This window comes from Pleurodeles waltl, chromosome 9 (genome assembly GCF_031143425.1).
Source record: "Pleurodeles waltl isolate 20211129_DDA chromosome 9, aPleWal1.hap1.20221129, whole genome shotgun sequence".
Classification (NCBI taxonomy): domain Eukaryota; kingdom Metazoa; phylum Chordata; class Amphibia; order Caudata; family Salamandridae; genus Pleurodeles; species Pleurodeles waltl.
Genome location: NC_090448.1, coordinates 827,637,497 through 827,653,428, shown reverse-complemented (window position 1 = coordinate 827,653,428; position 15,932 = coordinate 827,637,497).

Here is a 15,932-nt window from a genome sequence, read left to right as displayed (position 1 = left end):
CCAGCCAGCAACTCTGATGATAGGGTGGTGAAAGTGATATTCTATTAGAATTAGCACGGCAGAATTAAATTAGGATGCTAAATGTCAACATTTTTGGCTGCAGATAGAGGTAGAAGGTAAATGGAATTGTTTTAGTTATAAGCAAAGCAACTGGAATTATGTGGCAGGAAAACACCAAATTACGAGGCAGGGTTGACCAATTTATGTGGCGAGCAAAATCCAGTTATGAATTTACAGCACCAATAGCTCTAACTCTAGCAAATGCGAGACCCATTGCATTGTAAATGCTTGCTTGCATTGCTGCAGTAGAGAGGAAGAGAGGGAACACACACTGGGGTGGAGGGCAAGACTGAAAATGGAGGATGTGTGGGGAGCAGCCTGTGTCATAGCCATTTACTTGTTATGGTGTATGGAGGGCACCATTAACAACTGAGGGAGGAAGGGTGTGTTCAGGGACAACAGAGGGAGAAAGGATGCATAGGGGAGGGGTAACACAAACAACTAAACGAGAGGGCGAGTGGGGACAGACAGATGAACTAGAAAGGAACACAGACGGGGAGAAGTACACAAGGGACTCAGTTGAAATAGATCCACTTGTTGAAATAGATCGACTTTGGCAGAGTGCTTCAAGTCAAGGGCAAAAATAGTTCCTAAAGAAAAGATGTAGTGGAACGACAGAAGTAATATGTTCATGCTGCAGGGGAGGATCAAAAAAACAACGAGTACGGAAACCTATAGCAGCTGACCAACAGCAACCAAGCAAATGAGAGTGATGGTGTCCCCAACAAACAGTAAGCAATAGGTGGGCTCTAAGCCCCTGTTTGTAAACAAAATGTCTCAAAGAGAAAGCAAATGCACTGTCTTAGAGAGACCTAAAAAGGAAAGGTTTTGGCCATGGCAAAAGATTTATTTCTGCAGGTTGAAATGGCAAGTTAACACTGCACTCACACCACTGCAATTCCAGGCCTGAGGCATGTTTAGAGCATTACTTAACAGGGTGGAACAAACAGTGCTGCAAGTCCCCTAGTAGTAATGAACTTACAGGCCCTGGATACAGATGGTGTCACTTTAGGGGAGAATTACAAGTAAATTATTTATGTCAATTAGGAGTAATCCAATGATACCATGTTTTAAGAAGTGAGCACATGCACTTTAGCACTGGTTAGCAGTAGAAAATGTATTAATCGAGAGAAAAATAATGCATGCATTTGAAAGTAAAACCACATGAGTGGCCGCCAATTTTCACAAAGTGTACTTATTAATGGCTCATTAATATGAAATGTTGAGCTTTTGTTTGACTAATGTAGTAAAATGTCATATTAAGGGTTACGCATTTTGTGTTAGCTGTATAAGTTGTAGGCCTTAACTTAGTGGAGATCTTGGCCTAGTTGTATGACCTTGTGTCAAGCTATATCTCTTAGGCGTTTAATAAAATGTCAGCTTAGAAAATTAAATAGTGATTTTCCACTGTGCTGTCCAAATGTGCTTGTAGCTAAAAGTCTTTCTCATGAGAACTGCTTTCTAGAAGATGCTGTTCCTATTAATGCAGCATTGTAAAGGTAATGAGTGTAAGACTGACTTTCTCATTACAGAACAATAACCATACTGACTGGAGTATAAGCTGCATCAATATTGTTACCTGATGAGCCGGATGATGAGAACGGGACAAGAGGAGCCAATCATCGACATGTGAACTTTGTACTAGTAGAAATGTAGATTTGAAGTTTTAGTTTTATTGGACAAAGTGTGAACATGCAATCCCTTGGCCAATAGGGACTTGGGAAGTAGTTTCAGGATATCTAACTTAGCCGGACTGCACTGAGGGAAGACAGGCCATTTGCCCATTTTCAATGTTGCCAAAAAGCTACTTTCTTGAGCGTCTTGAAGAGAGACGTGCTTAACTTTAATGCTTAAAGACTGCCTTTTCTGAACCTTGATGCTGTATCCTGATGCCTTGCTGACCGAACTGATGTCATGATGACGAAGACTGTCACAGCTTGCTGATCCATTCTGAGGATAGGTATATTGACTATGATAATGTTAGAAATGGGGTCTTTGGTTGGCAGTCAGGTTACTCCCTGTCCAAGCAAGGATCCTCACTCTAGTCAGGGTAAAGGAGAATCACCCCTTGGTAGCTTGGCATGAGCAGGCAGGCTTAACTTCAGAGACAAGGTGCAAAGTATTTGTACCAACACACACAGTAATATAGTAAAAACACCACACCACAAAATGACTCAACACTGGTTTAAAAAAATAGCCAATATTTAGCTAAACAAAACAAGACCACAAATACAAAACTCCAAGATACACAAGTCAAGTTATGAATTTTTAAAGATTAAACTTAAAAATAGTGCTTAGAACCACAAAATGCTTTCATGAGGTGTGATCACGGTGTCGTGCCGGAGTCGTTCCCAACAATCCGACACCAACGGCACCGGGCACGGACTCACGCAGACCCCCAGGTACAGTCCCTTAGTATAGTGTTAAAAACAAGCCGGTGCGTGAAGTCTGGGATCGCAGCATGGCTGGATCCGAGGTGAGACCCACGGAGTCAGGTTCAGGCAGAGTCACCTGATTCAGCAGCAGCGTTGGTCCGAAATTGTCCGAAATCAGTTTTCTTGGATTTTCATCAGCTTCTTCTTTCAAGGTCCCATGGACTGGATAGGGCAACACTTGGCAGGGCAAGAGTCTCAGCAGAGAGTCCAGGTGCCGGTGGGGGAAGTCTTTGATGGCCCTGAGACTTCAGAAAAGGGAGCAAGCTCAGTCCAGGCCCTTGGAGATTCTTCTCAAGCATGAATATATACCACAACATCCAGTCTTTGTTCCCCTTCACAGGCAGAAGCAGCAACTGCAGAGTACTACTACTACAGGTGCAGAAGCAGCAACTGCAGAGTACTACAGCAACTGCAGAGCTCTACAAAGTACAGGCAGGGCATCACCTCTCCTCAGCTCTTCTCCTTGGCAGAGGTCCCTCTTGATTCCAAAAGTGATCTGGTTTTCAGGGGTTTTGGGGGCTCTTCTTCTACCCCTTCTTGCCTTTGAAGTAGGTCTACTACAAAGGAAAGTCTGTGTTGTTTTCCAGATCCAGCCTTGCCCACTTAAGGCCCCAGACACACACCAGGGGGTTGGTGACTGCATTGTTTGAGGACAGGCACAGACCTTTCAGGTGTGAATCACCACTCCTCGCCTCCCTTCTGCACAGAGTGCTCATCAGGAAATGCAGGCTACATCCCAGCTCCCTTTGTGTCACTGTCTAGAGAAGAGGTGCAATCAGCTCACCTGTCAAACTGACCCAGATAGGGAATCCACAAAAAAGCAGTCACAGAATGGCTTAAGCAAGAAAATGCCTACTTTCTAAAAGTGGCATTTTCAAACACCCAATCTAGAAACCAACTTTACTAAAGATGTATTTTTAAAATGTGAGTTCAGAGACCCCAAACTCCACATGTTGATCTACTCCCAAAGGGAATCTATGCTTTAATCATATTTAAAGGCAGCCCCCCAATGTTAACCTATGAGAGGGATAGGCCTTGCAACAGTGAAAATGGAATTTGGCAGTATTTCACTGTTAGACATGTAAAACACAGAAGTACGTGCCCGACCTTTAACATAGACTGCACCCTGCCCATGGAGCTACCTAGGGCCTACCTTAGGAGTGCCTTACATGTATAAAAAGAGGAGGTTTAAGCATGGCAAGTTGGTATACTTGCCAAGTTGAACTGGCACTTTAAAACTGCACACACAGACACTGCAGTGGCAGGTCTGAGCCATGTTTTCAGGGCTACTAATGTGGGTGGCACAACCAGTGCTGCAGACCCACTAGTAGCATTTGATTCACAGGCCCTGGGCTCCTCTAGTGCACTGTACTAGGGACTTACTAATAATTCAAATATGCCAACCATGGATAAACCAATCAACAATACAATTTACGCAGAAAGCATGTGCACGTTAGCAGTGGTTAGCAGTGGTAAAGTGCCCAAAGTCCTAAAGCCAACAACAACAGGTCAGGAAACAATAGGAGAAACGGAGGCAAAAAGATTGGAGATGACCCAGCAACAGGGAAAAAGTCCAACAGATACTGTTTGCTATGTATATTTGCTTTTCTTTCTAGGTACCAACCACACAATATTATGATAGAGTGATAGTTAGATGTTTTTCCAAATTTTTGTTGAATAAATTGTTTTGTGTGAAGCCCAACATGCTAATTCTAATCTGGTCTTACTTAGGATCCTCACTAATGAAAGTTTGGTATATGGAGTAACAGTTGATGTCTTCTCTTTGCTGAATCTAAATGTATGTAATATTGTTTGCGAAGCTGTTCTTGCTATTAATTTGCACTGTGACATTAGAATGTGTAGTGGCTCAAGCTTTGATAAGATTACGCTTCTTTCGCTGCTTTTGACAGCTTGTGTTGTTCTTATATGTTTAGCATTTGATATTGAGATTATTTTACGTGACATTAGCATTGTTAATATAGGGAAATAATAATTCTAACTTTTACCTAAAGGTGTGATTATTCATGCCTGAAAGGTCATGGTGTGTGATAGTTACTGACCCCAATTGATTACTAATGCTTTTCGTTACCATTGAATATTAGTGTTATTGATTAGTTATTGATTATTGATCTGCATGTACTGAAGATATCGTGGAAACATCGTAAATGCGAGTCAAAAGGTTCATCGGCCTATTCGCGTCCCCTTGTAAGTTTACTTATTAAGGTCTGACGCGCTAACAGAGTCACATGGGCCAGCAAAAACGAGCACAGCAAAAATAAGGGGAGGAAGAGCATCCAAAGGCTGACAGAGGTCGAACAGCAGTTATCTAGAATAAATCCATACTCTTTAAAGTGAAATAATTAAATTATCCAATATGCAGCCTTTGCACTTTCACAAAGGGTTGTAGATCAGAAACTGTTGTGAATGAAAAGAGATTCCTTCTTTCATGCAATGAACGACAGCTGTTCACAAAACTAAACGTACTCACAAACGTTTCTCCTCTCTGTTAGTGACTGTTCATTTTCAGTGAAAGCTCCATAGGAAAGATGATAAAATAGATATTTCTTTCACTTTTGGGGCTGAAATACAACCGCTGTTTAGCTGCTTACCTTTTAAACTGCCTCTTGCTCTGACAACAGGCTCTGCGAAGTTACAACTTAACTGTAACACTTTATTACATCGTAGTAGCTGAGTCATTTTCCTCTCACAGGTGATAAGTGAAGTCAAAATGAGGGTGCAGCAAGAAACTAGGAGACAGGATTGTGCGCACATATTGCAGGTTTCCATGAATTATATTAATATTAGCAGCAACATATCTCAGTTAGTATGTTGCATGTTTGCCGGCCTGAGAACCGGCGGCAGTTACGCCTCAACAGGTAACAACAGAATTGAAATGGTTAAGATTGCATTACTAGCAGCCATTAAAACAAATCAAATAAGTTGCAACACATCAGTAAAGATGTGCTAGGAAAAACGGAGTCTATTCACTCACTCGTTTCACTCTTATAGGAAGGACTTTGGGGCAATTTCAATCGAATTGCTTGCTATGTATCCTGCCGTGAGTCTCTCTCTCTGCCGCTCCAAGATTTTTCCATCAAGCTCGATTCCATTCACATTGAAGCACCTGGTACTAATGGAACCTCCGACTGCTAACTCCTGGATATTGAATGTATACGTGTCCAGCTGCTGCAGCTGTACAGTACATTAGAGTACGAGCAAGAACATCTAGTACGGCTTCTAGCTTTCTGTGGCTTCCATATGTTATATTGTCTGCAAACTGTGTTCATCTACAGTTCATCCCTCGCAGGCAGAATATGTTCTCTGAAGTACTGGCTTTTTGTTTGCAGAACCAAATTAAGTGGAAACGTCTCCAAACACTGCGGTTGTAGTAGGTGAACAGGATATGTTAATTCTTTCACCCGGGGGTGTAAGGTGTCTGAATGATGGATGAGTGATGGCAGCTGTTGCGTGTGCTTGCTTTGCCTTGCCAAGCAGCGAGACGCAGGAACCAACATCTTGTGTACAAAGTCTATCTGTGTATATAGGCCCAGGGACAATGCAGAAGGAGGGGAGAGAGCTGGCTGCTGCACAGTTCCGCTGGACGCTTTTCGTCCTATTTGTCAACTACTACAATACAAAGTCAGAAAGTTTATCACGGTATTTCCAAGCTTGTTAGATTAAGCAGAGGCGCAAAGCAAACTAAATAGGAAAATGAGGTTCCAAATTCCGGACAAATTTAAAATGTCTGTAATTTTCAGAAGCGGTGAGGTACGAGCACAATGTGTCCGCAACATGCCTCAGGGGTCAGAATGGTTTAAGTAACAGTTCAGTGAAGCAGCGGCGGTTCCCCTCTGTGGATTCAGCAACAGCATGTTGACACATAAGCCGCTGGAGACAAGTCGTTGAAGAGCAGGGCTGTCAGTCTCCTGACAGAGCCAACTCGTGATGCAACGCAAATGGGACAAAACGGCCACAGCACACAGAGAGTAATGTCCAACAATGAAACAAGCAAAGATATTGCTGGTGTGGTTCTGTAGGTTCGGAGAAGAATTGTGTTGAAATGAGTCTCAAATCCGGTTTGTAGATGGTGTCTTTATTTGTAGATGCTTAGAAAGCATTAGATCATCGTGGAGATACAGCCAACACGTGTTTCGTCACACAGGTGACTTTATCAAGGCTGAGTTGGATGGTACAGAACTGTAATTAGAATGGCTGCGCCAAGCAGCTACAGGTGCGTAGGTAAGAAGCTTGTTTGGTAATGAAGATTGGGGAGGCCCTGATAAGCCTGAAAAGTAACCAATAAGAAGCGAAGCGGTGAGCAGTCCAGTACTCGTACGAACACAGCCGGCTACGCAGTGGAGCAAGCCCTTTAAGCGCACGATATAGTCAGACTTACGGGCTCATCGAGAATCTTACTAAGATGGTAGAAAAGTGCAGCAATCGGGGCGCAACACAAGTCTAACTTTTCTTTTTATTAGACCAATGTCGGGATCCTGCATGAATCACAGAAATACCTGGAATGTCTTCTGAGAGCAAAAGGATCCTGGGAACCAAGTGCAAATTCATGTGTATATACACTCTGAACAGTAGGTGTTGCATTACTGCCTAGTATACCACAAATTTTAACACATGAAAGTTGGCTCCTGGATTCTAAGGTGATTCTGTATCTCATGATCACAGTAACTTTACTTCAACGTAGAGGTATTAATCTGTGGTCAGGTGCTTACCTCTGAATGAGTGTTTTTGTTTCCAAATCTTAGAAAACAAGCATCAACAAAGCCAATGCGCCTGGCTTCAGATGCAAATGCTAAAGCATGGACACAACTTTTATGCATGCTTGTATTTATTCAATAAAGCCAGACCTACTGGTTTTCACGAAAAAAATTCTACATGAAAAAACGAAGAAGATTAGCTAGGAGACAGATGTGGAAAACGGAGTGTAGGAAAGTCCTTTTTTTTTGCCTGATCACCCCCACTCTTTCTGGATAGGTACTGGTGGTTACTGACTCTTGGCTGTGCCCTGGGTACTGCTTACCAGTCCCAGGGCCAGTGCTCTGTGTAAAATGGATATGCAAATTAGGCTAATTATAATTGGCTAAGTTAACCTACCTATAAGTCCCTAGTATATGGTAGGGCATGTAGGTTTAGGGACCACAGCATAGGTGGTGCACACCTAGGTGCATTGCTGAGGTGCCCAGTGTCATTTTAAAAGCAAGCCTGCCTTGCTGGCTGCTTTTAAATTAAAGTTATATGCAAATTCGACTTTGGAATTAAAGGTACTTCCAAAGTCTTAAACTACCTTATTTTTACATATAAGTCACCCCTAAGGTGTGCCCTATGTGCCCCTAGGGCTGGGTGCTATGTAACTATAAGCAGGGACTTTATAAAAATAGATTTATAAGCCCTGGTGAGGTAAAAACAGCCAAATTCGTTTTTCCCTCATTGAAGTAAATGGCCTTCATAGGCTAGAATGGGCAGACTTTATTTTAAATTTTAAAGTCTCCTTAAATGTTACATACCAAGAATTTGGTATCAAATTGATTGTTATAATAAATCCCACAACTTCCAGTTGTTGGATTTAATATAACTTGTCCAGGTAAAAAGTTTAGACTTTACCTAAAAAGTTGCCAATTTCAGCTCTGCATTGTTTTTGCTGCTGTGCTCTGATTGGCCAGCCTGCAGCAGCTTCTGCCAGGCTACTTTAATGAGGTGTGAAGTGGCCTGGCTTCACACAAAGGAATGTGCTTGGGGGAGAGAATCTCCCCTCAGCAGATGGTGAGGCAGGAAGGGGGAGGGCTGCCAAACTGGTCTTCAAAGGCAGAGAAGGACATCTGGAGCACCCAGCAACACCCCCACATCCTGCAACCCCAGACAGCTAGGTGCCCCCTTGATTAGATTAGGAGAGGGCAGGAGAGGGGTGTGTTTATGATTTTTAGCCACACCAGTGGGTGGGCTCAGCCAGATCTCTCCTCCAAAAATCAGATGCATCCATTTTGGATTTTTAGAGACTGTTGCCTTCTGGGATGGATTTTTGCCACACTTCCCAGGAAGTGGTCATCACAAGGGGACGACCCTGTCCCTGATTGGAGAACCAGGGCCCCCCTGCTTTTCACCCAGGAGCAAGGATAAAACTGGCAGACCTGCACCCACGCCTCAGATCCCCACCAAATTTCAAGAAGAAGGAACTACAAGGAGAAGAAGGACTGCCCTGCTGGACCCCTGGCCTGCACCTGGACCCTGCACTCAGAAAGACTGCACCAGCTGCACACTTGGGCTTCACCACAAGAAGGACTTTGCCTGGCTTCAACTGGTTCAAGGAGGGACTCCCTGTTTGCTACAGGTGAAAAATTGCTATCCAGAGTCCCCTGCACCAACTCCTGAAAAAGTGACCAGCTGACCACTGTCCAGTGGCCAAAAAGGAGTTTGCGCCAGGTGCATTCTGGGAGTTGAAGTCCGCACCCCCCAAGGACCATCACAGAACTTCTGGACCCTTGGGGTGAGCTGTGGACCCCAAAAGAACCTTAAAAGAACATCTGGGTGAAGCCCCAGAAGTTTGGAAAAGATTGGAGAATTTTTTAAAAAAAGCTCCATAAAGTGACCGACCCGACGCGGAAATTCTAGCCGGCTTGCCTCAACCGCGACCCGGCCTGACTTCGTGGTTCGTCCCGGTAAAGAAAAACATCCAAAAAAGAGACTAAGTCCGAACGTAAAAAGTTGACCGGGACCTTCCAGCCATCGTATCCGAGAAGGGCTCCACGGACGTCGGATCAAGATCCAGGTTTACCCCGGTCGAAGGATTTTCATCTCGAAAAAACGACTAAGTCCGAAGGTAAAAATCACCACCGAGGAAACCGACTTCGCGTATCCGGACAAGGGCTCCAGGAGGTCGGATCCAACTGGCAGGTTCGTCCCGGGGAAGAAAAACATCAAAAAAGAGACTAAGTCAGAAGGTAACTTTTTAACCGAGGCCTCCCGCGACTTGTAGCCGAGCAGGGCTACATCGCGGTCGGCCTGAAAGTTTGACTTTGCCCTGGTCCTGGTGCAACCAGATGACCCGATTGGCGCTTTTTGTTTCTAAGCGCTAGAAAATAATAATACTTTAAAAATTCATATCTCCGGTTCCCCTGAACCGATTTTAATCATTTTTGTGTCATTTTAAAGATAAAAATATAAGCTATTTTTATAAATTGGTTTCGGATTTTTAAACTGTTTCCTGTGTTTTATTTAATTACTGTTTTGTGATATTTGAATGCTTTACACTTTGTCTCCTAAGTTAAGCCTTGACGCTCGATGCCAAGCTACCAAGGGTAGAGCTGGGATTAATTTACTGAGACCTAACTGTACTTATGTGGAGGTTTGTGGCTTGTTGCTAGGTGTAGGTACCTACCTGCCCTACCAATAACCCATTTTCCAACATAATTGGAAGCAGCGACGGGATCCTGTACTTGTGTTCAATATCACGTTACAGTTTTAGGTAAAACAAATTAAAAATCCTTTAAATTGTCCTAGTGCAAAAATTGTTTTTAATTTTTAATTTGGATTAATTTCAATTATTGAATTTTTGTAATTTTTCTAAATTCTTGTTTCCAATTTTTGCAAAAAGTTTTTGTTGACACAAAACTACGGAACCATGGAGCTTGATCTGGCTAGCCTACCCACACTGACTAGTAGTCCAGCTTAGGGGGTTGTGTATTGAAAGAGGGTTGCCTGCAACCACTAATCTCAGGAAGGAAATCCTGATTAAATCCCTGACAGCATGGGCTGAGGCCCAAGAGGTAGAGACAGAGGAAGCTCCAGAGGAGGAAGAAAAAGGGGAAGATGCTAACTCTAACCACTCAGGGGAGGGAAGGCATCCGAACCTAAGTGAGGAAGAGGAAGAACGGTCCTCAGTGGATACAGTCACTAGGGGCAGACCCAAAGCTAGTGGTAGGAAGGGGGTCCTTTCAGGAGGAGAGAACCCATCCATCAGGGAAAGAGAGCTGGAAGCCCAGCTAGCCTACATAGCTTTGGAAGCAGATAAGCTTGCCCTAGAAAAGAAAAAGTGGGCAAGCAAAGAAAAAAAAGATGGAGGCAGCGAGAAAGAAACTGAGGTGTCCCTGGGTGGGGGTTTTGCCCCCAGATTACCCAAAGGAGTGGTTCCTGCCTATGTAGAGGGGGATGACATAGCTAAGTGGCTGGGGGCCTTTGAGAGGGCCCTCCAGATGAGGAAAGTCAAGCCTCAGTACTGGGGTTCACTCCTTTGGGAGTTAGTTCCCAACTCTGGGAGGGATAGGCTCCTAACCATGAGTGGGGAGGATGCAGACTCATACCCCAGTATGAAGAGTTGCTTGACTAAAAAGTTTGGTCTAACCCCAGAGCAGTATATGCTTAAGTTTAGGGACACCCAAAAGACAAGCACCCAGTCCTGGGTGGACTTTGTGGACATTTCAGTAAAAGCACTGGAGGGCTGGATACAGGGCAACAGGGTAAGTACCTTTGAGGGGCTGTACAATTTGATTATGAGGGAGCACCTTCTAACTAATTGTGTCCAAGAGAGGCTCCGCCAGTATCTAGTAGACTCTAGGTTGACCAACCCCAGAGAGCTGGGGGAGGCAGCAGATGACTGGTTAAGAACAAGGGTTAACCAGAAACCCCCAGGGGGTGATCAGAAAAAGGGAGGACATGGTTCTTCTCAGGGGAAGAACCAGGGGAAAGATGACAAAAAACCCAAAGAGTCCTCACAAGAGTCCCCAAAAACTTCTCAGGGAGGGGGAGCCCCAAGCCAATTCACTTTTAAAGGGAAAGGGTATCAGGGAAAGAATTATGATCCTGCTAAAGCAGGAAAGTTTCAGGAGCTTGCTAAGGCCGGCAAGTGTTTTGACTGTCATCAGCCAGGACATAAAAGAGGAGATGCTATCTGCACCAAGAAGCCCCCCACTGGTGGGCAATCCCAGGGGATTGCTAGTGTAGGGTTGGGGGTGGAAGTTGGCCCAGGGGTGGAATCAGGGTACACTGAGGTCACCTTAGTATCCGTGGGTGGGGTGGACATTGCAACTATGGCCACCTTACCTCCCATCATGGAGAGGTATAGGCAGAGGCCTAAAGTCAATGGGACGGAAGTGGAAGCTCTGAGAGATACAGGAGCCACTGTGACAATGGTCGCAGAAAAGCTGGTTTCTCCAGAGCAGGTCTTACCTGGTGTCTTCCACCAGGTGACTTATGCAGATACCAGAACCAAACTCCATCCCATGGCTATGGTGAGTCTGGAATGGGGAGGTGTGACTGGCCCTAAAAAGGTAGCTGTAGCTCCTGCCCTCCCAGTAGAGTGTCTACTGGGGAATGATCTTGAAGCATCTGAGTGGTCAGAAGTGGAAAGAAGGGTCATGCACAGATGCTGGACCTCCCTGAATGGGTGTGTGCTGTGACCAGGTCACAGGCGGCACAACAGGGGAATGCTGGACACTTGGACCCTGGAACAACTGGGCCAAGCCTCCAAGAAAAAGAGAAAAGGCACTGGGTCTGGCTTGCCAGCCCCAACAAGTACAGAGGTTCAGGAAGAATCCAACCCTGAGGGGGAGGATCTGAACTCTGAGGGAGGGACACCTTCCCTGCAAACTCTGCCTGACTTGGCAGAACTGCAAGGGGCAGGTGGGCCCACCAGAGAAGATTTGTGCCAGGGACAAAGAGAGTGTCCCACTCTTGAGGGCCTGAGGCAGACTGCTGCCAGGCAAGAACAAGGGGATACCAGTGGTACCCACAAGGTTTACTGGGAGGATGGAGTTCTCTACACTGAGGCAAGGGCCCTTAAAGAAGGGGCTACTAGGAGAGTAGTGGTCCCCCAAAAGTATAGAGAATTCCTCCTTACCTTAAGCCATGATATCCCCTTAGCTGGTCATTTGGGACAGACCAAGACCTGGAGCAGGCTGGTCAACCATTTTTTTTGGCCCGAAATGTCAGAAAAAGTCAGGGAGTTTTGCAGCTCCTGTGTCACCTGTCAAGCCAGTGGCAAGACAGGGGGCAAACCAAAGGCTCCCTTGATTCCACTGCCAGTGGTTGGGACTCCCTTTGAGAGGGTGGGGATTGACATTGTTGGTCCCCTAGACCCACCAACTGCTTCAGGTAACAGGTACATTGTGGTGGTAGTGGACCATGCCACCCGGTACCCTGAGGCAATACCCCTCCGGACAGTCACTGCTCCCACAGTGGCTAGGGCCCTACTTGGTGTGTTCACCAGAGTGGGATTCCCAAAGGAGGTGGTCTCAGATAGGGGCACAAACTTTATGTCAGCCTATCTGAAAGCCATGTGGGAGGAGTGTGGTGTTACTTATAAGTTCAGCACACCCTACCATCCACAGACCAATGGTCTGGTGGAAAGATTCAATAAGACCCTGAAGGGCATGATCATGGGTTTGTCTGACAAACTCAGGAGGAGATGGGATGTCCTCCTCCCATGCCTGCTGTTTGCCTACAGGGAGGTGCCACAGAAGGGGGTTGGATTCAGCCCCTTTGAGTTACTGTTTGGGCACCCTGTAAGAGGCCCATTGTGCTTGGTGAGAGAGTCTTGGGAAAAGCCTCTCAAGGAATCCAAGGAGAATGTGCTGGATTATGTACTAGGCCTGCGGTCTCGCATGGCTGAGTATACGAAGAAGGCAAGCAGAAACCTGGAGGCCAGTCAGGAGCTCATGAAGCTCTGGCATGATCAAAAGGCTACCATCCCTGAGTATCACCCAGGACAGCTGGTGTGGGTTTTGGAGCCCATGGCTCCTAGGGCACTACAGGCCAAATGGACTGGGCCCTATCCAATCCTAGAGAAAAAAGGTGAGGTCACCTACTTGGTGGACCTTGGCACCCCCAGGAATCCTCACAGGATCCTACATGTAAACAGGATGAAACCCCACCAGGACAGGGCAGACATGACCATGCTGATGGTCACTGATGAAGGGAAGGAGGAGGAGGGTGAACCTCTGCCAGACCTCCTGTCCTCAAAGGCAAAAGATGGGTCAGTGGAGGGAGTGGTACTCTCTCCCAAATTGACAGATCAGCAACAACAAGACTGTAAGCAAGTCTTGGGACAGTTTGCTAGTCTGTTCTCCCTGACCCCTGGACTCACCAATTGGTGTGTCCATGATGTTGACACTGGTGACAGCTTGCCTGTCAAGAACAAGCTGTACAGGCTGTCTGACCAGGTCAAGGCCAACATCAAAGCTGAAGTGGCTAAGATGTTGGACCTGAAGGTAATTGAGCCCTCTGATAGTCCTTGGTCCAGTCCAGTGGTACTGGTGCCCAAAGCTAATCCCCAAGGTGGGAAGAAAGAATTAAGATTCTGTGTGGACTACAGAGGTCTAAATGCAGTCACTAGGACTGATGCTCACCCCATACCTAGAGCTGATGAGCTCATTGACAGGTTGGGGGCTGCCAAATTCCTGAGCACATTTGATCTGACCTCAGGATATTGGCAGATTGCCTTAAGTCCAAGAGCTAAGGAGAGGTCAGCATTTTCCACACCAGAGGGCCACTTTCAGTTCAAGGTGATGCCCTTCGGGATGAAAAATGCTCCTGCCACCTTCCAACGGTTGGTGAATAGAGTCCTATCTGGGTTGGAATCTTTTAGTGCAGCTTATCTGGATGATATAGCTGTATTTAGTTCCACCTGGAGGGACCACCTGGTCCACCTGAAGGAAGTGCTTCAGGCCCTGCTTCAAGCAGGCCTGACTATGAAGGCAAGCAAGTGCCAGATAGGGCAACGTTCTGTTGTGTACCTGGGCCACCTTGTTGGTGGAGGCCATGTACAACCTCTCCAGCCCAAGATCCAGACTATCCTGGATTGGGAGGCTCCAAAAACCCAGACTCAGGTCAGGGCCTTTCTTGGCCTGACTGGGTATTACAGGAGGTTTGTTCAGAATTTTGGGACCATAGTGGCCCCTCTGACTGAGCTTACCTCCAAGAAACAACCCAAGAAGGTCATTTGGACCCCAGAGTGTCAAAAAGCTTTTGACACCCTAAAACAGGCTATGTGTTCAGCACCAGTGTTACTGGCCCCTGACTATAGCAAGGAATTTGTAGTGCAAACAGATGCTTCAGAGGAAGGGATTGGGGCAGTGTTAGCACAAGTTAATGAAGAGGGCCATGATCACCCAGTTGCCTTCATCAGCAGGCGACTACTCCCCAGAGAGAAAAAATGGAGTGCCATTGAGAGGGAGGCCTTTGCTGTGGTTTGGTCCCTGAAGAAGTTGAGGCCTTACTTGTTTGGCACTCACTTCCGTGTACAAACTGACCACAGACCTCTCAGATGGTTGATGCAGATGAGGGGGGAGAACCCAAAACTGTTAAGGTGGTCCATTTCCCTACAGGGGATGGACTTCACAGTGGAGCACAGACCTGGGACTGCTCATGCCAATGCAGATGGCCTTTCCAGGTTTTTCCACTTAGCTGATGAGGACTACCAGGGTGTAGGTTAGTACCCATCACCTTTCATTTGGGGGGGGGGGCAGTGTAGGAAAGTCCTTTTTTTTTTGCCTGATCACCCCCACTCTTTCTGGATAGGTACTGGTGGTTACTGACTCTTGGCTGTGCCCTGGGTACTGCTTACCAGTCCCAGGGCCAGTGCTCTGTGTAAAATGGATATGCAAATTCGGCTAATTATAATTGGCTAAGTTAACCTACCTATAAGTCCCTAGTATATGGTAGGGCATGTAGGTTTAGGGACCACAGCATAGGTGGTGCACACCTAGGTGCATTGCTGAGGTGCCCAGTGTCATTTTAAAAGCAAGCCTGCCTTGCTGGCTGCTTTTAAATTAAAATTATATGCAAATTCGACTTTGGAATTAAAGGTACTTCCAAAGTCTTAAACTACCTTATTTTTACATATACGTCACCCCTAAGGTGTGCCCTATGTGTCCCTAGGGCTGGGTGCCATGTAACTATAAGCAGGGACTTTATAAAAATAGATTTATAAGCCCTGGTGAGGTAAAAACAGCCAAATTCGTTTTTCCCTCATTGAAGTAAATGGCCTTCATAGGCTAGAATGGGCAGACTTTATTTTAAATTTTAAAGTCTCCTTAAATGTTACATTTACCTAAGAAGTTGCCAATTTCAGCTCTGCATTGTTTTTGCTGCTGTGCTCTGATTGGCCAGCCTGCAGCAGCTTCTGCCAGGCTACTTTAATGAGGTGTGAAGTGGCCTGGCTTCACACAAAGGAATGTGCTTGGGGGAGAGAATCTCCCCTCAGCAGATGGTGAGGCAGGAAGGGGGAGGGCTGCCAAACTGGTCTTCAAAGGCAGAGAAGGACATCTGGAGCACCCAGTAACACCCCCACATCCTGCAACCCCAGACAGCTAGGTGCCCCCTTGATTAGATTAGGAGAGGGCAGGAGAGGGGTGTGTTTATGATTTTTAGCCACACCAGTGGGTGGGCTCAGCCAGATCTCTCCTCCAAAAATCAGATGCATCCATTTTGGAT